Source organism: Arvicola amphibius, chromosome 12 (assembly GCF_903992535.2).
Source record: "Arvicola amphibius chromosome 12, mArvAmp1.2, whole genome shotgun sequence".
Classification (NCBI taxonomy): Eukaryota; Metazoa; Chordata; class Mammalia; order Rodentia; family Cricetidae; genus Arvicola; species Arvicola amphibius.
The window spans coordinates 100,610,510-100,631,545 of NC_052058.2; the positions used below are offsets into that span (position 1 = coordinate 100,610,510).

The following is a 21,036-nucleotide window of genomic DNA, read 5'->3' on the forward strand; positions in this document are numbered from 1 at the left end:
CTCTGGCTTCACTTTGGCTTCCCCGGGAAAGCACCCGCCCACGCCCGGCGTCCCCAGACAAGTTCCCAAGCTCCGCCACTGCAGCAGCGGTCACGTGCGCTAGTCCCCCGGAGGAGGCGTAAGGAAGGAGGGGTGGGCGGGGCCGTCCCTCAGCGTCACGCCCCTACACTCAAGACGCTTCCTCATTGGCGAAAGTTTGGAGGTACCGCTTCGGATTGGTCGGTAGGCGTGGCCTCGGGGAGCGGAAGGGAGGGCCGGCTCTGGAGAGGCCAGGGTTGCCGGGCGGACAGCGGGAACGCGCTCCGGGGGGTGGGGACGCGAGCTCACGACTGCTCAATGACAAATCGACTGGGTACAGCTGGGGTCCGGCCCCAGGACGGGGCGGGGCGCGCGTGAGAGCGGCGAGTCTGGTTGTGCGTACGGCCGGAGCGGCGGTGGGACGAGTTCCCCAGGTAAGGATGCTGCGCCCCGCAGGGGACCCTAGGCACGGGGTGCGCTCTGGGATAGGGAAGTGGGTGTGCTCCTCGCGCGATCGCGGGCCTCCTGGTTCCACGTTGGGAGGGAGGGAGGGACACGTCCCCAGAAGAAGGACAACGCCCCGGGCCGCGCCCCGCTTGGCTTGGGGCGGTGTCCCCTGGGAAAGCCGGAGGGCCTCCCAGCGAGATCTGGGGGTGCTGAGGACATGGGGGAAGTGCCCCAGTTTCTCTTTCCTTTGCTGCCTGTCCTTCCCTTTTCCCACAAATGACCACTTCCTGCCTTTTCGGGCCTCCCGCCGGAGTTGGTCCACTTCCTCAGTTCCTTTCAGAGCGATAAAATGTTGCCCAAACTTCTTTCTTAAAGGTAGGAAGGAACTTGTTCTTTGGGTGACCTGGGGCTTGGATTCTTGAAGTTTGGAAGGGACTTGGTTGGTTGTGAATTACTTTTTGATTCGGTCTTCCAAATGCCTTTCGGAGTGTGACTAGCATTAAAGGTGGCTTCTAGAAGCACGGTGGCTTGAAGGATTTTCCTGGCCTGGGCGTCTTGACTCCAGGTGCTTGGCTCCGACCTCGAGCCTCAGAGTGGGCCACACCCACAGCGGCGTCCTTCCTCCCACCGCGTTCATTTCCAAGTGAATACTAGAACCTTGGAACTTTGATATTATTAACAGGCTGTTCTGGGGAGCTGGCCTGGAGTTTCCAGTGGACAGATTAGTCTTTGATTTGCCTTCAGCCCTTTGTAGCTCTGCCTTGATTTCCTAATCACTTTTCTTCAGTTTGGGGGATATTGAATGATCAAAGCTTATCAGAGAGGAAGGACTTGGGTTAGATGTGCCAATCGCTTTAAAAGAGCAATATTCTTGGATGTCAAGTCTGAGAACACATTAAAGTGGTGATGAAGTTGTGAGGATTAGAGAAAGGAGGTCCTGAATATTGGGGAGAACAGGGACTTGAGCCAAGGTTAGACGCAGGTGAACTCCTTGTGTGTTAGACTTGGTCTTTTGTGGCCCAGGCTGACCTGGAACTTGGTTGTAATGAGAATGACCTTGAATTTCTGATGTTCCTGCCTGAAGTCCGCGTGTTCTACCACGCTGTGCTGAGGATGGAACGGGAACCTGGGGCTTCCTGTATGCTCAAGAACTCTACAATGGCTCGGGAACTTTCTTAGTGCTGTGATCTAGAGGAGGTCCCTTCTCTGAACGCCAGCATCAATACAGCTGTGAAAAGGTTGGTCAACCACCCCCACGGTCAGGACTCTGTGAGTCTGAGTCGGGAGGCAGCGTTTAAAATACTCTCTGTGGGAGGGGCGTGACGCTGGGATTTGATGGAATGCTTGCCAAGAGTCTCACGCGGTGAAGCATTGATCAGCAGCCCGTGAAGCTGTTGGGAGTTGGTGGGGTATCTCCCTGGGTCCTCCCAGGGAGTGTGGAGATGCTGTCTCTTCCTGACTTTCCTTCCCGTCCATCAAGAGGTAAATAGCTTCTGCTATCAGGTGCTCCCTCCATGATGCACTGCTTTGCAACAACCCCTAAAGCAACAAGCCAATAAGCCACGGGCTGAAGCTGTGGTGTATGTGTGTGTATGTATGTGTGTGTGCTTACATATGTGCGTGTATATATGTATTTTAGATTTTTATTTATATGTTGTGTGCATGGTTTTTTTTTTTTTTTTTTTTTGGTTTTTCGAGACAGGGTTTCTCTGCAGCTATTTTAGAGCCTGTCCTGGAACTAGCTCTTGTAGACCAGGCTGGCCTCGAACTCACAGAGATCCGCCTGCCTCTGCCTCCCGAGTGCTGGGATTAAAGGCGTGCACCACCACCGCCCGGCCTTGTTGTGTGCATGTTTGTATATGCATATATATGTATTTTAGATTTATTTTTACTTGTATGTTGTGTATATATATGTATATTTATGCATTTTTTTAGATTTATTTTTATTTGTGGTGTGTGTGTGTGTGTGCATGTGCACATGAGCGCCCATGTGTGCTTATATCCTTGGAAGTCAAAAGAGGACATGGATGGGATTGATCCCTGGAACTAGGGTGACAGACGATTGTTATTTGCCCCACATGGGTGCTGGGAACCAAACTTGGGTCCTCTGGAAGAGAGGCAAGTGCTCCTAACTGCTGAGCCATCTCTCCAGCCCCTGCCGTGTTGTTTATTATTGTGTGTATGTGTGTTAGGCATACGTGTGGAGGTCAGAGGTCGCTTTGTGGAGTTTGTTCTTCCCTTCCACTTTTACTTGGGTTTTCGGGATCAAAGGCAGGCTGTCAGGCTTGTGTGGCAAGCACCTTACCCACTAAGCCATCTCGATGGCCCTGGAGGCTTCTTTTTAAGTGGAGTCTCAAGTCTGTGACGTAAGAGAGAAGAAACTGAGGTACAGTCCCCTGTAGGTGCCCTCTTGACTCTGCCCACTCCAGAGCCTGTGTGTGTGTGTGTGTGTGTGTGTGTGTTAGGGGTTGGACCAGGGCTTGTGCACGGCGAGGCACACATTCCACCGTGTGGCACCCCAGCTTCTCCTCTTCCTTCCAGTTCCACCTGGGAACAGTGACTGCTCTTTTTGTTTGTTTGTTTGTCTTTGTTTTATGAGACAGGGTTTCTTTGCGTATCCCTGGCTGTCCTGGAATTCACTCTGTAGACCAGGCAGTCCTTGAACACACAGAGATCCACCTGCCTCTGCCTCCCAAGTGCAGGAATTAAAGGAATTAAAGGACCGCTGCCTGGCAAAAATAACTGTTCTTATCTGAGATCCAGCAAGGTTTTACTGTGCCTGAGGCCGTGTTTTTCCAGGATTCTCTGTAGAAAAAGTGTAGGTGTAAGTTACTAGATAGCTTTTGGAAAATAGGACCTAGACACTAAAGATAGGAAAATGGGAATTAGAACCTTATATGGCATCTGAAAAGTTCTTGGTGGACAGTGGAAATAGAGATGTTGCCTGTTCTTTGTGTTTTGTCTGTTTGATTTGGTACTACGGGTGGAGCCTCAGAATTTTTAATTCTTAGGCTAGGATGAAGGCTCAGGGGTCAAAGCACTTGCCTTGCAGGGGTAAGGACTGGAGTTTGGGTCCCCAGAGCCCAAATAAATGCCCAGTGGGCACAGCAGCCTGCCTGAAATTCCAGCATGTGCAGGAGACAGGATCCCTGGAGACAGGGGGCCAGCACGTGAGAGTCCCCGTATCAGCGAGCTCTGGGTTAGACTGGGTGATTTGTGACATGAGCTTCAACCTCAACATGCGTGTGCACATGTGTGCAAAGCACCTGATAGTGCACACGTATGTATCCTCACACACACACACACAAAAGGAAGGAAAAAGACCTTTTATTAAAATCCCCTAAGACAGGGTTTCTCTGTAGCTTTGGACCCTGCCCTGGAACTAGCTCTGTAGACCAGGCTGGCCTTGAACTCAGGTACCCACCTGTCTCTGCCTCCCGAGTGCTGGGATTAAAGGTGTGTACCACCACCACCTGGCAAGATCTTCACTCCATTCTTGCCTTGAAGTTCTTCAAGGTTCCTGCCTTGGGGATGAAGACTTAAGGCTCGGGGAGAAGTTTGAAGGCTGGGAGTTTGTACTGTAGCATTCCGCCATGGTGAGCCTCTCTGGGTTCTGTGACTAGAGGTCTCCCCCACCCCGTCCTTCTCATTTCTGAATGTGGGGATCATCCTCAGAGACTTTGAATCTGGAGACACTGTAATAACAACCAGAACTGTTGTCGTGGAATTCTGTGAGCTGTCTGCAGGAAGACAGAATACTAAACCCCACTCCCTGAGCTGCTGAGGATTGACCCCAGGACCTTGTGTATGCTGGGCAACTCCTCTACCACTGAGCTAATCCCTCCAGCACAGGAGAGGGGTGTGTGTGTGTGTGTGTGTGTGTGCGCCCGCGCGCGCATATACGCATGTATATGTATGTATATGTATGTGTGTACACACACATACACATGCATTTGGAGGTCACAGAACAGACCACAGGGTCTGTCATTCATCTGAACTTTGCCCTGTAGGTTAGGCTAACTGGTCTGTGACTTCCCAGAATCCTCTTAGCTCTGCATTCTGCTGAGACTGGGGTTTCAGAAATATACCAGGCCAGGCTTCCTACCATGGGTTCCAGGGATTGAGCTCAAGTCCTTTCACTTGCAAAGCAAACACTTTACCAGCTGAGCCGTTCCCTCAGCCCTGAGCCCCACTATTTTTTATTGATTTTACTTTTTTTTTCTTAATTTTTTAGTTCCCTATTCTAAGAATTGAACGCAGGACCTTGTATATGAGGGACAACTTCTTTCTCACTGAGCTAAATCTCCGTCCTGGCTCTAATTACTTCTGAGCAGCACCTGTTTAGAATGCTGTTAGACGAGCCAGAAAGGGTCAGAACGGGGCATCAGCCTTCAAGGGATCTGAGTCGCCATGTGGGTACATGGGAGAGCAACCCAGTTCTCCTAAACCACTAAGCCCTCTCTCCAGTCCCAACTGTGAACTTCTGATCCTCATACGTGGTCCACACAGTGCTAGGGATGGAACCCAGGATGTCACGTATGCTGGGCTCACACTCCGCAGCTGAGTTGCCTCCAGACCGCCGTTGGCCTTCTTTTTTTTTTAAATATTTATTTTATTTATTAATTATGTGTACAGTATTCTATCTGTGTGTATGCCTGCATGCCAGAAGAGGGCACCAAACCTCATTTCAGATGGTTGTGAGCCACCATGTGGTTGCTGGGAATTGAACTCAGGACCTTTGGAAGAGCAGGCAATGCTTTGAGCCATCTCTCCAGCCCCGCTGTTGGCCTTCTTGTTTTCGTTTTTGACACAGGCTCTCTCTTGTAGTCCCTGCTGTCCTGGGGACTCACTCTGTAGACCAGACTTGCCAAGTCTCAGAGAACCCCCTGCCTCTGCCTCCCGAATGCTGGAACTAAGGTGTGCACTGCCACCACCCAGCTTCTTTTTAAAAAAGTTTTAGACTAGACACTATCGAGATGATTTTTGTTAGGGTGCTTCCCAAAACATGTGGGTGCTGTAGGGGATAAAGATACCTCTGGGGTGCCTGCTGTTCTAGAAACTTCCATATCATACCTGGACCCTCAGGTTCTTTCTTCTGGTTCGTCATTGTCAGCTCCTAGAATTAATCGGCCAAATATGCAATAGTTTTAGAAATTAGAAATTTAAAACTTGTGGGTCCCCAAACTAAATGGAATGCAGAGATTCTTTTAAATCAACTCCAAAACAAGTGGGTGAAAAAAAAAAAACCTGTTGACAAAGTGATCTCCTTGGCAAACAGCTTAAAGTGGTTTTTGGTCTGTGTAGGGTTTTTTTTTTTTTTTGTAGACATTTATTTGTTTTTGTGTGTGGAGGCTGAATACATGTATATGTGTGGAGGTTGGATTCTCTCTGTCCAACCGTGTGAATCCTAGAGATAGAACTCAGGTCGTCAGACTTGGTGACAAGTGACTTTCATCTGCTGGACAGCTCACCAGTTCATCTACCTCACTATGTCCCTGCCTCTCTTCTTTTTGAGACAGAGTCTCACTGTGTAATTCTGGCTGGCCTGGAAGTTGTTATCTAGACCAGGCTGGCCTGGAACTCACAGCTTCACCTGCCTCTGCCTCCCAGTGCTGGATTAAAGGTGTTCAGCACTATGCCCAGCGGCCTTCCTTTCTGAGATAGGGTCTCTTGTTGAACCTGCAGCTTTACCCATTCTGCTAGACAGACCCATCCCAGCACGCATGGGTTCCGGGCATCTGAATTCAGACCCCCGTGCTTGCAGCCAGCGCTTTACCCACGGAAGCATTTCCCCAGCCCCATGCTCTGGTCTTCTGCACACAGGCTGGCCCTCTCTGTATTGTAGGTCTGTCTCCTACTTCTTTTTTTTTTTTTTTTTTTTTTGGTTTGGTTTTTGTTTTTTTTTTTTTTTGAGACAGGTAACTAAGACTGTCCTTGAACTCCCTGTGTAGCTGAAGAGAGCCTGATCCTCTTGTCTCCACCTCCCAAGAGCTGAGATTACAGAGGTACACCACGTACCAGCTTTGTGTGCTTCTGGAAATGGAACCCCGGGCTTCAAGCCTGTGAGTGAGCGCTCTGCTAATGTGAGCCACGTTCGCTGTAGGAAGGAAGCTCTAGGTGTCACTGGAGAAGAGGGGCTGGTGGGGAAAGGTTTGTGGACCCTGTTTAGAAAAGGGTTTAGATTTTACCAGTGGTGACCCTTTGGAGTGCTAAACACGTTACCGTTCGCTGCTTTAGAAAATTCACATGGGCTAGAGAGTCAGATTATTTGCTTAGGTGCTTGGCATTTAAGCACAGGGCCCTGAGCTTGATCCCCAGAACCCATGTTAAAACAAAACAAGGCTAGTCAGAGCTGGCACGGCAGCTTGAATTTGTAATCCCAGTGGAAGTGGAAACAGGAACTTTCTGGGATGTGTCCAGCTGGCCTGTCCTAATTAGTGAACTCCGGGCCAATGCCGGACCCAGTCTCAGAAACCAGGTGTAGAGGTGGGGATGTGGCTCCACTAGCAGAGTGCTGCCTGGATGAAGTACAGCAAGTCCTGGGTCCGTCCCCAGCATCACGTGAAACCAGGTATGAAGACGCGCACTCACTCTGAACGCTGACTATTGGAGAATACACCTGATGTTGACCACACACACACACACACACACACACACACACACTTTTCAGGGGCCTGTGTGGACAGTGGTTTGAGGAGGGGCTGAGGTGACACAAGGAGTCTGGCAGCTGTGGCCGGTTGCCACAGCCTGGTAGGGGCAGAGAAGGTGGAAGAGTGGGGTGAATGGGAAAGGTCCTTTGGAGCCTGGGTCAGGAGAGCTAGTGAATAGAACTGGGGAGAAACAAGGGGATACAGAATGATTCTCAGGTCTGGCTTGACTGATGTGTGATGTCCCCACTCCTAGGGGCTTGAGTTGCTATTGTGGGGGTGGGGTGTGTGGAGAGGGAGTGCGTGTGTCCTAGTGTGCAGAGAAGGAGTGCGTGTGTCCTAGTGTGCGGAGAGGGAGTGCTTGTGTCCCAGTGTGTGGAGAAGGGCTGCTTGTGTCCCAGTGGGTGAAGAGGGAGTGTGTGTGTCCTAGTGTGTGGAGAAGGGGTGCTTGTGTTCTAGTTTGCGGAGAGGGAGTGCTTGTGTCCTAATGTGCGGAGAAGGGCTGATTGTGTCCTAGTGTGCGGAGAAGGAGTGCATGTGTCCTAGTGTGCAGAGAGGGAGTGCTTGTGTCCTAGTGTGTGGAGGAGTGCGTGTGTCCTGGTGTGTGGAGAGGGAGTGCGTGTGTCCCAGTGGGCAGAGGAGTGCGTGTGTCCTAGTGTGCGGAGAGGGAGTGTGTGTGTCCTAGTGTGTGGAGAGGGAGTGCGTGTGTTCTAGTGTGCAGAGAGGGAGTGTGTGTGTCCCAGTGGGCAGAGAAGGAGTGCTTGTGTCCTAGTCTGCGGAGAAGCGAGTGCGTGTGTCCTAGTGTGCAGAGAGGTAGTGTGTGTGTCCTAGTGTGCAGAGAGGGAGTGCGTGTGTCCTAGTGGGCGGAGAAGGAGTGCGTGTGTCCTAGTGTGCGGAGAAGGGGTGCTTGTGTCCTAGTGGGTGGAGGAGTCTCTATTCTAGTTTCCCTTCCTTGTTGTGAGAATCACCCTGACTACAGGAGTTTAGGGAAGAAAGGACTTATTTGGCTTACCTCGCTGAGGGACATCAGGGCAGGAACTCAGGAAGGAACCTGAAAGCAGGTCTGCTTGCTCGTCCATTTTAAGCAAGAAATTCACTTGCAGCTGAGGAAGTACAATAGAAACCATGGCGGATACTGCTTCATGATTCCCAGGCTCATGATTGCCTTGTATCGCCCAGGATGAACTCCCTAGGGAATGGAGCCATGCACAGTGGCCTGGGCCCTCCTACACGGATTAACAATGTAACAGTCCTCTACAGAGTTAACAGCCAGTCTTGCCTGAACAGTCTCTCAACTCAGACTCCTTCCTCGGGTGGATCTAGGCTGTGTTGGCAGTTAAAGCTGGCTAGAACACTATATGTATTTGTTCATTTATTAATTCGTGTGTGTTGGCGAGTACACACTTGCACACTCACAGGCCAGCTTTCAGGAGTAGGTCCTCTCCTTCCATCATGTGGTTCCCAGGAATCGAACTCGGGTTGTCAGGCTTGGCAGCAGGCACCTTTACCAAGAGACCTTGCCAGCCTGCGGAGCAGATTTCAAGGGTGGAAGAATGAAGAATTGAGAAATCTATTTCCGAACTGTCTGAGTTTGAAATTCCTGGAAGACAGCCAAATGGGGTGAAGAAGCCCAAGGGGCCTTGGGCTCTGCCCTGGGGCAGACGGAAAGCCACCTGAGGGGATGCGATTAGCTCAGGGGGACTGTGGAGAGTGAGGCAAGGGGCAGTCTGAGCCTGAACCACAGAGAAAACCTGGGGAAAAGCCTTGGAGCAGGGCTAAGCCCTGGGGAAAGCAAGTCTGACGTCTAGAAGGGTGGGCACTGCCAAGCGGGCACAGGGGCAGCAGTAGAGCCTCAGTGGGGAGGGAGTGCCGTCCTGGTTTGGGATTTAAAACCGCATTCAATGTGAAGTTACGTGAGGATGGTGACATGATTTTTTTTTCTCTTGAATGCCTTCCCTGGCCAGCTTGCTAGTACAGGTACCAGGAAGAATGGTGATGGGGGTGAGGGACAGGATGGATCTTTGCAGGAGGCCCTGATAAGGTGTCACCTAAGCCTGGGGCGGCAGCAGAACCTGGAAGGAATGTGCTGGGGTCAGCATTTGTAGGTGTTGAGAGGACAGGTGGAATTTGAGCTAGCGACTGGAAAGATTGCAGGTTGGGGCTCTGGTGTTTGGATGTGATGTCCCCCACAGAATTATTTGAACACCTGGTCCCCAGTGGGTGGTGCTGTTTGGAGTGGTTCGGGGGCGCAGTCTTGTTGGAGGAAGCGTGTCGCTGGAGGAGCCTTTGAGAGCCTTTTGAGTTAAAGCCTCACCGTTTCCAGTTTGCTCTTAGCTTTGTGCTTGTAGTTCAAAGTGTGAGCTCTCGGTGGCTGCTCCAGTCACCATGCCTGCTGTTGCTGCCTTGCTTACCCACTGCCGTGGACCCAAACATCTGGAACCATAACCTTCCATTAGATGCCTTGGCCATGCTGTTTGTCACAGCAGCAGAAAAATAGCTAATACAGGGCTCAGAGGGGCTGAGACAGATGCCCCCCCCTTCTAAATAAGAGACTTACCGAAAGAGTTACTTAATGCTGTTGATGGACAGACAGACAGCAGCATATTAGGGCGTCCGAGGTGAGATCAGGTCCACATGGCAGAGTGAGGGAAGGGGAAGGCTCTGTGCTCCGTGGTTGATGGGCATAGTGCGTGGTTGGTGGGCATAGTGTGTGGTTGGTGGGCATAGTGTGTGGTTGCTGCCAGGCTGCCACAGATTCCTGCTAACTTGGGGGCTTGTGTACAGTCAGCCGTGAGAGAGGGAGGTGGGAGAGCAAGATCCTGGAAGCAAGCAGTGGGAGAGCGTTACAGCATGGTGTGGCCCCCGCTAACGTGAAGGATGGAGGTGGTGTGGAGGACCAGAGGAAAACCCAGATTAGCGAGGGTCATGGTATGGTGGTATTGGGTTGAGTGAAGGAAAGGGCTTCTGGAGAAGAGGCCTGGAACTCAGTAATTCTGAAGCTGGGAGAGTCGGAGAGCCTGGCTCAGCAGTCTGTGCGTGGTATGCCAATTAAACAGATCAGTTACAGTGAGAAACAGATAAAGGAAATTTAGTCAACGTGGCCACATTGGGAAGAACAAACAAAGTGACCCCCTATAAGTCCATCTTCAGGGCTGACTGGATGTTCAGGTTTAAACAGAGATCTAGAGGTTTGCAGAGCCAAAGCGGCCTGGTCCAGGTGTGGTTCTGCCCAGCCCTGACCCCTCATTGTCTGGGCTCCGATCTCTGCTGCAAGGTGGGCTGACCAGCTGTCAGCACTGCGTGAAATGGCGCCAACCCCCACCCCAGCCTGGCACCAAGGCCCTGGGTCTACTTGTCTCAGCACGGTATTCCTGGGGAAATGCCAATTTCATGGGGTCACTGTCCAGCTATTCTCAGAGCCACATATCCCTCTTGGAGTTCCTCCCTGCACCTGCATGAGCAGGGGGTTCCTGAGGACGATGCTCTCAGAAGCAGAATGAGGGTTAGTGTCCTCCGTCCCTGAGGAAAGTGGGCAGGAAGGAGGTCTGGCGGCGACAGGCATGGCGCAGGGCTTTATCGTGGGCGGAGAGACCTTAGCCATATGGGAATTTGCAGCAAGAGGGAGACTAAGGAGGGCGAACAGGAAGTGGTTGGGGGTGGGGGTGGGGGTGGGGATAAAGGACATTAATCTGTCTGGGCACCTCAGAAGAATGTTCTTATGAGCCTCGCTGGTAGTGCCACGGTTAGTTTCCACTGTGGCAGCAGCCGGCGTCTGCTGTTCCAGCAGTTCCGTCATCACTGTCGCCGGGCGCCTTTCCCCCAGCAGCCACGCCACATGTGTGTGCCCCTTCAGCATGCCGCCAGGCACAGCTCACTCCTGCCTCTTGCTCCTTTTTTTGCCTCTCTTCTTTCTCTTCTCTTCCATGTTCTCTGTCTTTCTGTCTGTCTGTGTGTCTGCCTCTCTCGCATCCCCACTCCGACACGGCTTTTCATTCCACTCTTTCCCCCCCCCCCCCAAAAAAAAAACCCTCTTGCACTGACTGTGTTAGGCATGATGTGTTTGCTTAGTGGCATGCCCTGGCAGGGCCCGTAAGGTACCCATTTCACCTTTCTGTTTTAACCCTTTCACCAAGCGCTTGGGAACAGTGCTTGAGTCATCGCCAAGGTGGATGACGAGGTGAGCTGAGAGGCCTGGTTATGGGGGAGTAAGGGCCATCCTCACTTCAGTCCCAGTAGAAGCAGAGCTGTGTTGAGGGTGTGCTGGCCCAGCAGAGTGAATCCCGTTCTAGCACTGCCCCTCCCCCAGCCGTGGCCCTGGAGGCAGCTGCCTCCTCTTGCTGTACAGGTCCCCTGGGCAGGAAGAGGAAAGACATCAACATTAGAGCAGCCAGAGCCGAGGGTGAAGCCAGGACAGACAACTGTTGTGGAGATCAGTTGAAGATGTCTTGTGTTCGTTTATGCTGTGGAACATTTGTTTAAGGATGCAAAGATGTGTTGCATTCTTTTATGTTGCAGTTGTTTAACTCTGTGAAGTTGTGTTACTCTGCCTGTCTAAACACCTGATTGGTCTAATAAAGAGTTGAACGCCAGTAGCAAGGCAGTAGAGAGGGACAGGCCGGGCTGTCAGGCAGAGAGAATACATAGGAGAAATCTAGGCTGGGGGAGTGAGAGAGGAGTGCGAAAAGGAGAAGAGAAGACACCAGGGGCCAGCCACACAGCCACACAGCCAACCATGGAATAAGAAAGAAAGAGAGAGAGAGGAAAGGAGGGAGGAAGGAAAGGAGGGAGGGAGGGAGGGAGGGAGGGAGAGAGGGAGGGAGGGAGGGAGAATAGAGAAAGATAGAAGCCCAGAGGTGAAAGGTAGAAGGTGGATGGGGTAATTTAAGAAAAGCTGGCTAGAAATAAGCCAAGCCAAGGCTGGACATTTATAAATAAGTCTCCATGTGTTTACTTGGGAGCTGAGTGGAGGGCCCCCAAAGAGTAAAAACAAGCAAACAAACACAAAAACCAAAGAAACCAACTGCAGACAACCCAAAACGCCCATGGAGCTGTTTGGAAAGGAATATTCTTGGTATTACAAAAGAAACACACACAAAATGAAAGTGACCCAGCAAGGCAATTTCTTCCCTTTTTTATGTATGTATATATATATGTATATATATATATATATTTTTATTTTACCTGTGTGTATGGGTGTATACCATGTGAATACGGTACCTGCAGAGGCTAGAAGAGGACATGGATCCTCTGGGACCAGACTGACAGGCAGGCGTGAGCCACCTGTGGAATCAAATCTAGGTCCTCTGAAAGAGCAGTCAGTGCTCTTTATTTTATTTATTTTTTGGTTTTTTGAGACAGGGTTTCTCTGTGACTTTGGAGCCTGTCCTTAAACTAGCTCTTGTAGACCAGGCTGGCCTCGAACTCACAGAGATCCGCCAGTCTCTGCATCCAGAGTGTTGAGATTAAAGGCCTGAGGCAATTCCTTTTTTACTAAAAGGTGTGCCGCCACCACCAAGCCAGGATAGCAAGCAGCATACGTGACCATGATGGCCTCTGTCTTTTACCCCTATAGCAAAGGGAGCTTGGCTGTTCTCGTTGGCTGTGGTTCAGCCTCATGGTCTAACGTCAAAGGCAAGGGGTGTCATGAGTCATCACTCTGGGCCACCAACTTCTGGGAATGCAGAAGGCAGTGGGGCAGGTAGACAAAGTTTTACAAGGTAGGGGAGACGAAGAGATTCTAATTCCTCTGCATAAAAGTTATAGGGGGTAGGGAAATTTATGAAATATTGATCCTTGGTAGCTAGCCACATTTGACAGGAGAATCTCGTAAGCCTAAGAATTAGAAGCCAGCATTTATTTTTGAGATAAACTCTCATCATAGGCTTACAAGATTCTCCTGTCTCAGTCCCCAGAGTACCAATGCCTCTGCATCCAACTTGTGAGAAAATGAGATTTATTTTTTCTATCAAACATGGCTAGCTACCAAGGATCAATATTTCATAAATGTGATGAGAATTTATCTCAAAAATAAATGCAGGGGGTGGCTGGAGAGATGGCTGCAGAGGGCCTGGGTTCCATTCTCAGCACCCACATAGCAGCTCACACCCTCATGTAACTCTGGTTCCAAGGGATCTGATGCCCTCTTCTGGCCTTTGCAGGCACTGCATGCATGTGCTAAACTATAAGTACATTCAGGCATTTAACATCAATAAATAAGGGTTGAGGGGCTGGAGAGATGGCTCAGAGGTTAAGAGCATTGCCTGCTATTCCAAAGGTCCTGAGTTCAATTCCCAGAAACCACATGCTGGCTAATAACCATCTGTAATGGGGTCTGGTGCCTCTTCTGGCCTGTAGGCATACACACAGACAGAATATTGTATATATAATAAATAAATATTAAAAAAAATAAATAAGGGTTGAGGGTATGGTTCATTCAGTAAATTGCTTTCTATGCAAACATGAGGGTCTGAATTTGATTCCCAGCACACATGTAAAATAGTTATGTGTAGTGGGGTTAGAGAGGTAGAGACAGATGGATCCTTAGGACATACTTGCTGGCTTATCTTCTCTGTTGAGTTCCAGGCCAGTGAGAGACCTTGTTTAAAAATGTGGGGCTGTCTCTGAGGAACAGCATCGGCTTTGTGCTTTGTTCCCTCATGGGCACACATGCGTACACACACATACATACACCGCACATACATGCACACATATATGCAGATACACACACATACGCATGTATGCGTGCACATACCACATACACACACAAATATCACACATATATACACACCACACATATGTACACAGACACATATGTGTGTGTACACACACACAAGCCAAACCATGAAAAGCCCCTTACAGAGGCTTCTGAAGGCCAATGAGTTTATCTTTCCAGAAGGAAGGGCATGAGTGAACCCTGCTGACGGAGACACTAGTGTACTTGGTTCCGTCCCAAGAATGCCTGTTCGTAGGTGATGACTGAGCTTGGTGAAATGGGCTGCTTGACCACACAGCAGTGTAGGGAGTGCGGATGCCGTGCTCAAGGAGACCACTGGCTTCTGGTGAGCTGCTTGTCACAGGGCCGGCCTCGGAGGGAGAAATCCTCCTGCCCGCCCCGCTTCTTCCTTAAGAACCAGACCTGATATGCCTTTACATGGCCTTGGCCTGGAGGCTGGAGCCTTTCTCAGCAATTTATAGAACTCCAGTGACATTTGAACTTGCATGTAAAAAGATGTTAGTAATGCAGTGTTTGAGGGCTGGAGCGGTGGCTCAGCGGTTCAGAGCATGGATGCTTGTAGTGATGAGGGGCAGGCCTGCTTTTCGTCCTGCCCGCGTCCCACACGGCCAGCTTTACACCCGAAATAACAACACACAAATTGTATTCATTTAAACACTGCCTGGTCCATTAGCTCTAGCCTCGTACTGACTAACTCTCACGTCTTGATTAACCCATTTCTATAATGTGTAGCACCACTTGACTGTGGCTTACCGGCATGAGTCTAACCATGAGTCTTAGTTAGTAGAAGCATGGCGTCTTCCTGACTCTGCTTTTCTTTCTCCCAGCATTCTGTTCTGTCTACTCCACCCACCTAAGGGCTGCCCTATCAAAAGGCCAAGGCAGTTTCTTTATTTGACCAATAAAAGTAACACATAGACTGATGACCCTCCCACATCAGACGCTGACAGAGGACCTGCGTTCAGTTCCCAGCACCTACACTGAGCTGTGTCCAGATCTAGGGCACTCACGCTCCCTTCCGGCCCCTGTGGGCACCCACACTCCCCTGTTCACCCCCTTCTCCACATATACACAGAGTTAACAGTAAAAATCTTTAAAAATGAATGTTTTGAAAACACTGAACAGTGCATTTCCAGATTTTACAGACTGGCAGCTGTAGCTCACCAGTGATGCCAAGAGGCAGGTCCACACCTTGAGGGAACCACAGGCGGAGGCAAGGGCCTGGCTCCAGCTGCTGGAGAGACAGCACGGCGGTGTCCTTTCCTGCCTACTGCGGGTGGTGCTCATTTATGTCCTGTGTCAATGGCCTGCTAGTGTTTCCTGTGAATCCCCCTGGGTGGCCAAAAACACATCCATTTTGTTTCCTTCCTTTAAAACAAAAAGGGTTATTTTTAGTTTTGTGTGTGTGTGTGTGTGTGTATGAGTATGTGTATGTGAGTATTGTTGTCAGCAGAGTCCAAAGAATGGTTTTGGATCTTCTGGAGCTGGAGTTACAGGTGACCCAACATGCACGCATGTGTTCCTGATGCCCCTCCTCAACGCCCAGCCACCCTGCTTTTCTTCCCCCTTCCTCCTTCCACCTCTTCCTCCTCTCCCTTTCCCCTCCCTCACTCCCTCTTCCTTCTTGTCTTCCTTTCTGTGTGGAGACAGGACCTCATTATGTTTCCAAGGCTGGCCTGGATCTCCTGATCCTTTGCCACCTGAGTTTTTAAAATACCGAGTTGTTTTCTCCGAGGTGATGAATGGAGTGCTTTTTAGCTATGAAGTTTTTCCATTTATTTCTTGTGCGCATGTTTATGGTTTATGTCTGTGGCGTGCATGCCTGTGCATGTCCATGTGGGAGGGCAGAAGTCAAAGTCGGCTGCTTCCTGTGACTCTTCATCTAAGTTTTGGAGTCAGGGTGTCCCAGTGAAGCTAGAGCCCTCCAGTTTGGCTCTGTTGGCTCGGTGTGTGTGTGTGTGTGTGTGTGTGTGTGTGTGTGTGTGTCTGCCTGCCTGTCTGCACCCTCCTGTGCTGGGGTTACCGAAGTGTGCTTGTTGTTGGAGTGGAATTCAATGGCAAACACTTTACCTACAGACCCTTCTCCCCAGCCCTGAACTTGACTTTGAGTTATGCGGTATTTACAAGCCGGGGATCCAAGTGCTATTTCATTCATTCTGGAGCCAGCTGTTTGAGGAGAGGAGACCCATTCCAGTTGAGATGTTCATAATTTTGGTTGTGCAAGAAGTGGCCCAGAAAATTGAAAAATGTCATAGTTTGAGTTACGGTTGCTGTGCTGAACCACCACCGCCAGAAGTAGCCTGGGGAGGAAAGGATGGTATGCCCCCAGTCACAGTTCATTGAGGGAAGCCACAGCAGGAGCTGACGCAGAGGCCATGAAGGGTCCTGCTTACTGGCTTGCTTCCCCTGGCTTGCTCAGCCTGCTTTCTTACAGAACCCAGGACCACCAGCCCCGATGGCACTGCCCACCATGGGCCAGGCTCTCCCCCTTTGATCACTAATTTAGAAAATACCCTGTAGGCTTTCTCTATAGTCTGATCTCATGGAGACATTTTCTCAATTGAGGCTCCCTCCTCCCAGATGACTCCAGCTTGTGTCGAGTTGACATAAAACCAGCCAGCACAAACATGGAATTTGCCTTGGCATTCACTTTACCATAGGGTGACTTCAAATTTAGTACTGTGTGTTTTCGTGTGAGCGTAGCACCCGTGTGGAGGAAGTCAGAGGACAGCCGTGGGTGCAGACCCTCCCTCACCTTCCACGTTGGTTTTTTGAGGCAGGTCTCCATTGTTTGTCCCACTGCGTACTCAAATTTGCTGTCCCTGGAGCCTTTGGGGATTTTCCTCTTTTTCCTCCATCTTCCCATAGGACGGCTAGGATTAGAGGCTCATGCTATACACCCGGCTTTCTATATGGCTTCTGGGGATTCAAACTCAGGTCGTGCACACTGTGCAAACTTTTCATATTTCCTTTTGTGTGTGTGTGTGCGCGCGCGCGCGCGCATGTGTGCAAGAGCATATGTGTGTGGAAGCCAGAGGCCAATCTCTGGTGTCCCTCAGAAGCTACCTACCTTGAGTTTCAAGAGGTCTGTCATTGAGACCAAGGGCTTGCTGAGTAGGTAGACTGGGGCCAGGGAACCCCAGAGTCCTTCTCTCCTCACCCCTACCCAACGCTGGGATTACAAGGTACACACCACCAAGCTCGATATTTTCTCGTAAGTGCTGGGAACCAGACTCAGGCCCTCAAGCTTGCATGGTTCACATTGCATTGACGAAGTCATCTCTCCAGCCCCCACAGACAGACTTTTAAAAATAGGTTTATTTTTAATTTTGCATGTGTGTTTATCTGTGTGTATGTGTGTGAGTGTGTCTAGGTGCCCAAAGAGGCCAGAAGAGAGACTGTGAGATTCCCCTGGAGCTGGCGTTGTAAGTGGTTGTGAGCAGCCCGAGGTGGGTTTCGGAAACTGAACTCCAGTGAGCAAGAGCAGCAAGCACTCTTCACTGTGGAGTTGTCTCTCCAGCCCCCAGCTTTGTTCAGACAAATAACATCACAGCTTGTATTTCCTGCAGCTTGGTTTCCGCCCCCACCTCTCACTTCAGGGCACATCCTGCATGTTTCCCAGGACAGTAGGTAGGGATGGTCCTTTCTCTGTAATAGCCGTGCACACCAAACATGGGCTCTTCCGTAATTTATGCAAGTATTTCCAGTTAATGGATTTTTCCAGATTATTGCATTGAATGCAAACAGCACTCCCCCCAAATCACTTTCTTGCATACTTACATCTCAGCACATGGGATTTATATCTTTGCCAGTAGTGGTCCTTTCCCCATGTGTGTGTGTGTGTGTGTGTGTGTGTGTGTGTGTGTGTGGTGTTTGCATGAATGCCAGCACACATTTGTATACAGGCTCACATGCATGCATGTGTGTTATCCCTGCATGCAGAGGCCCTAGGTTCACTTCTGGTATCTTCCTCATTCATCTCCCACCCTATTCATTGAAACAGGGACTCTCAATTGAACCCAGAGCTCACTGATTGGGTTAATCTAGTGAGCTAGCTTGCTCTGGGGGACCCGCTGTCTCTGACTTTGATCACTGGAACGTCAGACAGGTTGCGTGACATATACGTGGACGTGGGGATCTGAACTCCTGTCCTCACATCTGTGAGGCAAATGTGATGTCCCCTGAGCCATCTCCGCAGCCCTTCCCACACTCTTGACAATCCTTTTAACTTTAGACAAGCTGATGTTTTGCTTGCATTTTCTTAAGTAGCAGCTAAGTTGGGTGTGGCTTCGTGTATTTATTAATCATATTTGCCTTTTTCCCAGTGAATTACTTCATATTCTGCCTATTTAAGAAAGTTAGGTGTGGTGATGCACACCTGCAATCCTAGCACTTGGGAGGTGGAGGCCGGAGGATCGGGAGTTCATTGCTGGTAGCCATTGCTTCATAGACAACCTGAAGTATTGGAAATCCTGTCTCAAAAAACCCCAAATGAAAAAAAGAAGAAAGAAAACAAATAGAGTTAAGAATTGGGCTGTTGGCCTCCCAGGCAGGACTCATTGCGCTTTTTCAGTGTTCTCTGTTTTCCCGTTTCCTCTCGCTCTGCGTTTGGTCTTCATCCACTCCTGCAGCTGCGGAATTTCAGTTTAACCTTTCTTGCTGTGTTCGATTTCCTGGCTCTTCCCATCTTTGCTTTCTGTTAGGAACTCTGGTCTGGATTAGTCTGGACGTTAAATCATCATTTCCCTCTCGGGGATTCAGCTTTGTAGTGAGGCTGGGTTTTCCTCTCTGACCCTTCCCTCAATGGCCGAGTTCAAACTGCACACGCAAGGTGGTGCTGAACCGAGTGTCTGGACGTTCATTTGTTCCTCCTCTTCCCTCCCTCTCCTTTCTCTCCCCGACTCTGTGTGTGTGTGTGGGGGGGCGGGCAGACATGTGCCATGGTGGTATGGGAAGTCATTGACTCCTTGGGGGTCAGTTTCCACCTTCCACCTTGTTTGAGGCAGATCTTATCTTCTCCGCTGCTGCATACTCCAGGCTAGCTGGCCTGTGCACTTCTGGGGACTCCCCTCTCTTTGCCTCCCATCTCACCACAGAGTATTGGGGTGACAGATGTGGGCTGCTGCATTCAGCTTTATGTGGGTTCCAGGGCTCTAAACTTAGATCCCTCCGCTCATGCAGCAGGCACCTTGCTGGTTGAGCCGCCAGCCCCTAGTACTTGCTTTAAATGCTGTCTTTCCCATCCCGTGCTTTTGCTCCTATAAACATGGCAAAGATGGCTCCGTGGGCCTGTGAAGAATGGCGTGCTCTCATGGACAAACCTGCCAAGCACTGGCTTTATGAGCTGTCGGAGGGATGTTTCCTCCAAACTCGTCTACCACTTGTCTCTGTCCGGTGCTTGCTGAGTGCTATAGATAGAGCCAAGGGACACACAGCGATGGTCCCAGCTGTGCCTTGACAGGGCTAAGAACACAAGATTACAGGTGAGATTACAGACTACGCAGCACGATGCGGTACTTGCATCTTGTCAAGGGTGAGTCTAGGATCATGCTTTGCCTTCAGCTAAAAGCCTCTTCAGTCGCTTTAACTGGAACATTTTCAATTCTGTAGAACCAGCAACATTTCAGAAACATACATGTCCCTTCCCGCCTTAAGTAGAGCTTGTTTGGTGTGTCCTCATGGTTACATGTCCTCAGAACGTAGCTGGAGCCCTACACTGGCCTGTTAATTTTGATCTGTTATTCTCCAACTTTGCCATCCCATGCTTCCTACCTTTATTCTCTATAATCAGGAAGTAGTGGGTGCCAGGCGGATTTTGAAAGATTTTTATTTATGTATACTTGTGTGTGAGTGTATGACACCTGTGTGCAGGTGTCCTGGGGCCAGAAGAGGGCCCACAGCTGCCTGCCTGATGTGGGAACTGAACTCTTACCGGGCACCCACTGCTCTTCCTCCTCCTCCTCCTCCTTCCAGACTCTCTGTGGGTTTAGCAACCAACAGTGTTGATTTTTTTTTCTTGAACTGGTCTTTTCTTTTCCAGTTTCTTTATCACCACTGTGTGTCTGTGTGTCTGTCTGTGTGTGTTCTCATTTAGACACCTATTCCCACATTCTCTAGTCATTTCGTGGCTCATTTGAATGGTCAGACAATTGTGTTTTGCTTTGAAGGCAATGGTTGATTCTACAAACACAAAAGCAAAATCAGCCTCAGTAAATGGACTGTGTGTGGCTTAAACAGGGAGCAGTTTCTTATCTTTAGAGCTAGGCCAGGATGTGGGCGTGTCAGGGGTAACTCAGTGACGGACACTTGGCTTCACCCACGTCTCTGGGCTTTCCTCAATCTTAGCAAGACAGCTGCAGCTGTGACCTGGGTTGGAAATCTCATCTGTGGTTATTTCTGATTTGCACGTTAACAGCAGCAACAAAAACTAGGTCTGGTGGTTAATGAAGGGGGGCTAGCAGCTCGTCTTCTCAGCACCCACAGGGTGGCTCACAACTGCCTGTAAGTCCAGCTTGGGACCCAGTACCCTGACTGCTGTGGGCACCAGCATGTGCTGTACTCCCATGGAATTTAAAAGGAAGGGAGGGAGCTGGGGGGTGGTGGCGCACGCCTTTAATCCCGGGAACTCAGGAGGCAGAGGCAGGCGATCTCTGCGAGTTCGAGGCCAGCCTGTTCTACAAGAGCTAGTTCCAGGACAGCCAGGACTGTTACACAAAAGCAAAAAGCGAAAACAAACAAAGAGACAAAAAGTGGGGTGGGAGAAAAGACTGGATCTCATTCTGCCTCAGATTCCCTATGCAGCTGAGTTAGACTTGAACTTCTGACGGTCCTGCTCCCCTCTCAGAGCACTGGGATTATATAGGTGTGTGCCTTCACATACGGTTTCTGTGGTGCAGGGGCCAAGCCCAGAACACTAGGCAAGCATTGTGTGTACTGAGCCACACCCAGACCCCATTTTGGACTTGGAGCAGAGGTTTTGCTCTCCAGTGATTCCAGAAAAGACTTCTGGTGATTATTCCCCACAGAGAAATTGACTTTATTTAAAACAAAACAAAACCAACCAACCAAAACCCCGGAGTAAACGGTGCTCAGGAAATTACTCATTTGGGAAGTGTCTGTCATACAGGCATGAGGGCCTGAGCTCAGATCTCCAGAACTCACAGAAAAAGACAGGCCTGGCTGTGTGCAACT

The 21,036-nt window shown here is 50.1% G+C and overlaps 1 protein-coding gene across 2 annotated transcripts in view; it reads left to right on the forward strand.

Annotated features, from left to right (window-relative positions):
* The first annotated feature begins 274 nt into the window (after window positions 1-274).
* Window positions 275-21,036, forward strand: part of Ralb (RAS like proto-oncogene B) — a 41,840-nt gene continuing 21,078 nt past the window's right edge. The window contains exon 1 of one of the 2 annotated variants that reach the window (XM_038349283.1): window positions 275-452. The gene's annotated coding sequence lies outside the window, so the exon portion shown is untranslated. Of the gene's footprint in view, window positions 453-1,683; window positions 1,704-21,036 lie in introns of those variants that run through there. The other variant, XM_038349284.1, reaches the window with a different exon arrangement.